An 8,405-nucleotide genomic window follows, 5' to 3' on the forward strand; every position below is an offset into this window, starting at 1 on the left:
AAAGTGAGCGAGCTGCTAAGCCTTCCCTCCCCGCTGCCGCCTGCAAGGTGGAGATATTACCATTAACATTTGGACAGATGCGAGGATCCCACTGTGTGTGTGTGTGCATGTGTATGTAAGGTTAAGGCCTTCAACTGTCACTGAGTTGTCCTCACATAGTTAATGTCTGTTACTGTTTGATTTTGATAAGTAACTTTGTTTTCTATCCGCAGTCAAACACAACAGCGATTTTAGCGTTGATTCAAAGAAAATCTGAAAACGTGTCCTCTGTAAACATAAACTTGGGGAAGCATGTGAATTTCTGTGTGGTTTTGGTTGAGGTAACTGTTTGCATCTACCTCCAGGAGAGTTGGACACTTGCTGGGAACAATGGACGGATGCTGGGTTTTATGGATCCCAAATGGTCAATTTAGAGAGCCTGTAAACGGTTTTGTTATGGTCATATTTCTAAATGCACAGCAGGATTATTTCTGAGTGTGAGCTTTGAAAGGCTCTATGATTGAGCTGCTTGGGGGAACAAAACAAACATACTGCAAGAGACAGGAGCCCTATTGGGTGGAATACTGTGTACTTAGAGGACAGCGAGACAATAATAGCATAATCAAACCTGACATGATCTTATTGCCCTCTAAATGTCAACTGCTTACAGCAAACATTTAGGACCACTGACTCAGAGAGTAGCCAAGCAAAGGAGAAAAAACATTACAGTGTGCACAAGGCTGAAAAAGCTTCTAAAATAAATACACAAAAAAACAGCTGCAGTCAGCATATGAACCGACACAAAATGGATAACTAGGAGGAAGAGAGTGACTTGTCCAAACCCTAGTCTCATGTCTTATGCACTTTCATGTTGCATTATATTTAATTATAGATCATACCGGGCAGCCCTTAACAGGGCCTGCTTGCCTCACAGGTACAAACAGTTGAATAATTCAGTAGCCGGCGTGTAAGATAGGATGTGGTGTGAGTGCAGCAGGAGAATAAGCCTACTGTTATTCAACCCTCAGCTCTATCTTGCTGCGGGACAGAATGGAGATTCAGTGAGGTTAAATGGCAGATTTTTACAAGCTTGTACAAGGCATACACCAGATGGGACACCTTTCAGATATCTAACAGAAAAATACCAATGTTGTAGGTTACAAGACACTAACAGCAGCTGGCTGCTGCTGTTTATTTTTAATGCCAATTATCTGAAAATCAGTTGTAACACAAAAGAAGTAATAGAGCATTAAACCATGTCCACGTTTCTACATTGTACAGTTTATTACAGGTTGACAGTTGACTACTATCATGTTCAACCAAAGCCATTACTGTTATCTTTCTTTTGTCCTGTGCGCCCAATATTTTTTTTTACACATTCTCCATTATGAGAAAGCAAATTGCAGTTTTGCAGCTATAAATAAAAAGAAATCTTGTTGTGGTTACAAGGATGGAGAGATAACACACTCATTTTTGAATTTCTGTTTGTAGCAGGAATTAATGGACTCTGGAATGACCTGAATGGAATTGCAAAGCAGGTACACAGAAGTGATGTAATCCCTCTGCTTCCTCTATATGTCATAGAAAACGGAATATTACTAAAAACTAACCATTTTTTAAGAGAAAAGCAGGTAATTTTGCATAAGAAAAACTGCCCATTTAAGGTGGGAAAGGGCAATTGTAAACAAAATCCAATATTTTTGGAAAGTGACAATAGCATTTTTTGAGTTAATTTTTAAATGAAAGATGAGAAAATAATGAATAATTATGTTATAATTTGCACTGGTATTTCTGCACTGTCAAAATGAATCAGGATAGAAAGCTGCTTCTTTTTATTTTCAGCTTTATTGAGTTTGTTAGGATACTGAGTGGTGATGACAGAGCTACTCTTCAGTCCTGTGCTTGAAGTAAAATGTCAACGGTAGTGTTTTCAGCTTTTGACTAAATCCCAATTTTATTGCAGTAAGTTGCCTGGAGATTGTTCAAAATTGCAGTGTGATATTTTCATGAATTGTAAAACATTTAGCACTGTGTCTGAGCTAAAGTTATTTAATAGTTTGTCTGCATTTTAGGCACAGATATTGAAAGAAATCCAATATGACATTTGACCCCAGTCTTGATTTTGAGTTAAATACATTATCTGTTCAATACACAACCTGTATGTGGTGGGTGCAGATACATATTGATGCAAATTGCAAATTATGCACAGATATTAATTCTACAGCAACAGACAGTAACTCTTTATATGTGATATGTAGCCACAATGTACGTAATGAATAAAGTGCCATTTATTCTCTTCCTCATCTGACACAGCAAATGCAGTCAATACTGTAGCAACACTATAGTGTTACAATTTTACAGTACAGGCACTATTTGGAAAAATGGGTTACAAACACAATATCAGAATAAAGAGGATGCTTGTAGTAGCATTTTAATGTTTCCAGCTGCTGTCTCTGCTGACTGTGTTGAAAGGAGGCTTTGGAAGCACAGCAGGAGTCAGGAGTGGTGGGAATGTGTTCTGCACTCCTTAGTGATCCAACCTGAAACTTAAGAATGAAAAGGAAAACTTTGGATATCCGTGCCATCATCTTTCCCAACAAAGTAAGCTGCTCATTTCTGCCAGTCAATGACAAGTAAGAAGTTTGACTTTGCCTATGGTATGTGGGATGAATCTCCACTCTGTGTTTAGATCCAGGTCAGACACTGGCAGTAAGGCTTTTATGGAAATTTAATACCACGTGATCTACAAAAAACTAAAACATGTGTTTTCTGGTGTTTACCTTTTAGGCATTTATATCAGATTTTGGTCATGCCAAAAAAAAAAAAAGAGAGATTAGAATGTGTTTAAATTTGGACATTAAATAGAATGTAGTTGGGTTTGCTAAATTCCAGACTAATGGGTATTCTTTAGATTTAAAATGTATAAAAAGAAATTGGAGAAAAATGTGTGGTTTCGGCATGTTTGTGAGAAAATAGAGATGGTTTATGGGACAGATAGTAAAGAGGAAGACATGTAGATGGGGGGTTGTGGGGGTGAAGTGACAGAGCGAGAGAGGAGTGGATGCAATGAACAGGAAGCATCCCGAATGAATTCCCAGAGATGGCCACGCATGGCTGGGCTGAACTGGCCTGGATCTGGGAGGTGGAGGCGGAGTGGAGGGTTGAGAGGCTCCTGCATGTCCAGCTGGACAGAAAGAGAGAGACAGAAAGACGATGAGAGAGAGAGAGAGGCCCCCGGGCGCCGACAGGTGTAGGCCTCCACTCCAGCTGAGGCCTCACAGCTGACCTGGATCTCTTGATATTTCTCTCTATGTCTATTTCTCTCTCTTGCTCTCTCTCTCTCCCCCTGTCAAAACACATGCTTTAACTCTGAGAGTTACACACACGACAAGCTACGGTATGTTACACCATGTTCGCTATTCTTCATTTAATATGGCAAGTCTCCCAACCAGGCTGCAGCCCAGCCACAATTCATCACACAACTGCCTGGGGTTCAAAACTAGCACCATTTATTAAGCACTATTAAAGTCCCCCTTCACGCATCATCTTCATTTTTGCCTTGGTTGACAATGGTGAGCAACAGGAACTGTGGGATGACATGAAAAACTTTGGCTGGATCTGACACAGGTCATTGTAATTAAACAACTTGGAATTCCAGACTGTACACCAGAGAATCACTAAATGTAATCACTGTGCAGGAATTTTTAATTGATGCAATTGCTGCTGAAACATAAAACCATATGGAGAATAGGACACTCTTGGTGCAAGGCTAAATAGAGGTTTACAGCTTTATTTCTCAAAGCACTGGTATTGCTAGTGGTGGTTTTTCTCTGAAACCACGTCTCCAATAAAGTGTGTTGCTTCCTACTACAAAGAGCAAAGAGCTTCCCCAGTCAATGTTGTTGTCTCTTTGGATTTGCTGAGAGGATAATATGTTGTAAGTGACTTTTCCACTCGCTCCAAAACTCTTTGTAAAGGAACAAAAGGGACCTCTTCCTGTTTTGTGATGGAAAAGATTCCCAAAATATCCCATCTGACCAATATAAATAGAAGCTGCGGACCTCCAGAGTAGTGACTTTAATTATTTATGTTTAATTATTAAATTTACTTCCTGAAATCAATGTGATAAGGATTAAGTGATGCTAACACATACCACAGAGAAATACTGCTTATTTGGTGTGGTGGTTAGAGATTGTCATATTATATATAGTGCATAAAACCCACTTCTGATCCTCGTCTTTTAGTATTATCATACTTCAATATAAAGAATTATTATCTCAAAAATATCTTTTTAACCAATTAGTGTTTCTGTCATCACCCAGACCTTTTTGTCGTGCACGTCATTTGAAACTTCAACAGAATTAAAAGTAGCCCAGAATTAATTTAATTTGCCTCACTGGCTCGTTACGTGAGGCGACTCTTAACACGATGAGTAAATGAGTATTCCAATATGACAAGTTAAAATGATAAGGTCAGTGCTGCTGAACAAAAAGGGACCATTTTCTGTCATTAGACAAAGGACTACATTACACTCATGTTAAATAAACAAAGAATTAGAGCGAGTGAACAAGAAGGATTGATTTGCTGTTAGCAGAACGGCAATTAGTATTATACCCCAAAGAGGGTAAAGCAAAAAAAACAAAGAATGAAAAAAATACAATGAGCGCCATTGTGAAAGTGGCATTGTTTGATGTCATTGTCAAATGTAGTGAGTGTAATGTACTGTACTTATTACCCGTGTAATAGGGTTTTCATAATTTGTCTTAAAATTTCCTTTAAAGATATACGACAATCTGCAAATTGCATAATTTCATTTGTTTCTTGTGGTCTATGTGAAAATATCAACATAGAAATGAGGCAGATAAGACCATAGGCATAATATCACTCAATGTAAGATTTTTTTTTTTAAACAGGTAAAATCTAGATGTCAGAATTCAGTTCTAGATTAAATTAGTGATTCACATTTGTACAGACTTGCAATTTTTTTTGTGTTATAACATTAATTCCTGAGAGCAAACGCATTCCACACGAGGAAACATATCTGTACACACTTATGTGAACATTTGGCACCATACTGCACAACTTTTAATACTTCAGGGAAAGGCATTTTTGTCTTAGCTGTGATATTTCACTGTTTGGGCAAACATACAAGTGTGTGCATCCCTGCGTGCCCCCCCACACACACACACACACTCACATCCCCTAAACTGAGACTCTCCTTCTAAACTCACACCCATCCATCCATCCAACCACACACACACACACACATACACATGTACACTCATGTGGATATTATCAGCGGTGCTCAGCTGAGGCTCCAGGCCTGTCCGGTCCCCATGGCGTAGCGGTGACCAGGGGACAAAGAGCTTATCTCGGCCCCAGGCCCCTCCCTCAGCCCCATGCCTTGGCTCTAGGAGCTGGAAGGCAGATGCCATGCAGGCCCCCAGTGTGGCGTGTTTCCGTGGCCAAAGCATATAGCGTTTAATGCTTAAGGGACAGGATTTTGAACCAGACAGTCCATTTTGTCTGTGTCGTTGTGTGTAAATGTGGGTGTTTGTGCAGGCCACACAGCAGATGGAGGTAAAGGCTTTTAGTATGACCAACTCCCTCTGGCCCACCTGGACCAGATCAGAGCATTTGGTACTCATACTCATATACACACATACACACATACACACACACACGTGCACGCAAACACATGCACACGCAAGCTATCACACATGGACCTAAACCGGCTGTACTCCCTGGATAAAAATACAGGGGACTGAATTATTACCAGGTGGTAGTGTTATTCCACGAGTATTTGCTTCCTTTAAATTCATATGGATGGATGATCAGTGGGTTGTGTTGTTAAATCATGTGATGATGGAGATGATGATGAGCGTAATGAAGAAGATGACTACAGAGATAAATCAGGTGATGCTATATGAGACAGTGAGGGCACTTATTAAAGCTAAATTCACACCGTTTTTGCACTGATTTTAGATAATACCAATTATACTATGAGCGGTGGAGAGAATCAACCATCTCCTCACATCCAGCATGCTCTCACAGTCACACTGCACCATAATCTCCATTCATAACAAACTATTTCCTCACTGAAATAGAGAGTGTTTCATAGAACGACCAAGGCGAGAACAGGTGTTTTTGGGATGTGCAGCGGAAAAACTCCAAATTAATTTTAAAGAGACGAGGTTAACAGCTTCGAAAAGCTCCTTTCGTCTCAGCGAATTATGCTAAGTGTTCACAAAACATTGGTCTAAATATAGGGCTGGAACGCGCTGCAGATTAGCTTGCACAGTGATGGGTCTATAAGACGGCGGCACAGAGCTGTCTTCCCTCTTTGACTGGCACGGCTTTGAACCCCACTGCTCAAATTCACTCCACAGTGGATAAGTATCTGCAAGTGTGTGTTTGCCTATTAGCGTGACTATATGTCTTCGTACACGAGCCATGGGTGAACGGTTTTCTGTGCTCTGAGCAAATCCTATGTGTTCAAATGTTTGCTTGAAATCGCTGACGTACAAGGCATACAGGGCACTGCGGTAGAATGAAAATGACGCTATTGGAGTTTAGAGCAAGAGCACCTTCCCATTGGCTGTTAACAGGCTTTAAAGAAAGACTGACATTTTGGCTCTCGGGGCTAACTACATCATGCAGGCTCGCAACCCCCAAAATGGTTAGACTTGCCCAAGTCCTGTTCCAGCGAAGACATCCATGCTCTAATACTGGAGTCTTGTCTTTGATGTGTAATCACACATGCGCATGTCTACCACTCATGCAGGCACAATACATTTGCTGAGATAAAGTGACTGCAGTGTATGACCCATTTTGCAGAGGCAGGGTTTTGCTTTCATAACGATGGGGTGTGAGTGAGCGCATGTGTATGAATGCATAACCAGTATCTTACACCGGAATGATGCAGCACGACAGGCTTTTAAATCTTGAAAAGGAAGTGCTGGGCTGGTTTCGGGTAAAACTGCTACTGTCACACGTCCACTCATAATGCCGTTAGCCATACCCCCTGGAGGCGACAGGCAAGCCAGTACTGAAAGTACTCCCAAGTGGCAAGAAAAGGGGAAGGATTATCTTGAATCAAAAATTTTCAAAATTCTAGTTTAGGGCATGTGTTGTGGAATATATTCCATGTACTTTAAGTGTGACGACAAGCCTCGAAACCCCTGAACATGCTCCTCAAGCAGTTAATAATCATTGTTTCATGGTGTTGGAGGAGCGAGGCGGAGATAATGTTTTGTGTCGAGATAACGCGTTGCCTTATTCCTGCCGCCTCCCCTTAACGCACAAGACAAATGGAATGGGCGCATCGCCTTGGAGCCATCCAAATGAGGGTGTCTGCCGTGAAAGTGAAGTGAAGTGAAGTGAAAGAGGAGGAGGAGGAGGAAGAAGGAGGGGGACAAGTGCCACAAAAATTGGGGAGCGGCTGCTCGACCCTCGCGGCGCATCACGGCAGCAGTCAAGTGAATGTGAAAACAAGAGAAAGCTTTGCGGAATATTGATTTAATGCCTCAGCTTGAGCAGGGGAAGATGTGCGCTCTAGATTACATGCGCTCTATTTCCCACCCATACAGAACCTTGCGTTCCTCTGCCTCCACACTCCAGAGAACCAGAGAGAGACGGAGAAGGGGTGTTCTTTTATGTGTTGTTGCCCTCTGTGAAGTCTAACTGTGTAGGAAATCAACGTGGAAATCCAGAAGAGGGTAGAACAGCATAAATATGTAAAACATATCATGCTCCCTTTGTTTCCATACATATGAAAGACAAAATCACGGGATCTTCTCGCTGTAACCTCCAACCACATAACCTATAGCTAGTATCCCTTCCTTTCAATTAGTTCCCTGTCTCCTAAATAATGAATTAGCTTCAGAACTTATTAGGATCAAAAGATTGTTGCAGGGGTTGGTTTAGGTCCTAGCATTACACAGTATGGTAGGAAAGCATGGGGGCAACATAAAGCCACAGCATTTCAGAATTTGAAGGTGGTTGTTCTTTGTGTGAACAAAGTGTCAAAGATGCTTTTTTTTTTGCTTTGCAGAGGGTCATTTCTGTCTTTTTTTGTATTTTCACTTTTTTTTATCAGCTTTTATCATCAACGAGTGAAAATGACATGATCCTATTCCTTGCATTACATTTGATGATTGCTTTGCTAAGATCCACCTGCACCGGTTCATTATCCAACATATTATCCAGGAGGACGATGCAACAAATCAAACTATATGAGCCACAAATTAGGTGATTTATCTCTGGTCTTGTAATTCTCTATATCATGGCAGTTCTGTGTCCTTCACATATAAGTAGCCTTGTGTGTTTAACTATATTTAACAGTAAAAAACTTATCAGTGCAAAATCAATTGAAAACAAATCACATAAAAAAGTATCAACTACATTTAAGGGTGGACTGACAAGTT

Source organism: Micropterus salmoides, unplaced genomic scaffold (assembly GCF_014851395.1).
Source record: "Micropterus salmoides isolate LMB-PRFRI ecotype aquatic unplaced genomic scaffold, ASM1485139v1 Ms_hic_scaffold_13, whole genome shotgun sequence".
In the NCBI taxonomy this organism is placed as follows: domain Eukaryota; kingdom Metazoa; phylum Chordata; class Actinopteri; order Centrarchiformes; family Centrarchidae; genus Micropterus; species Micropterus salmoides.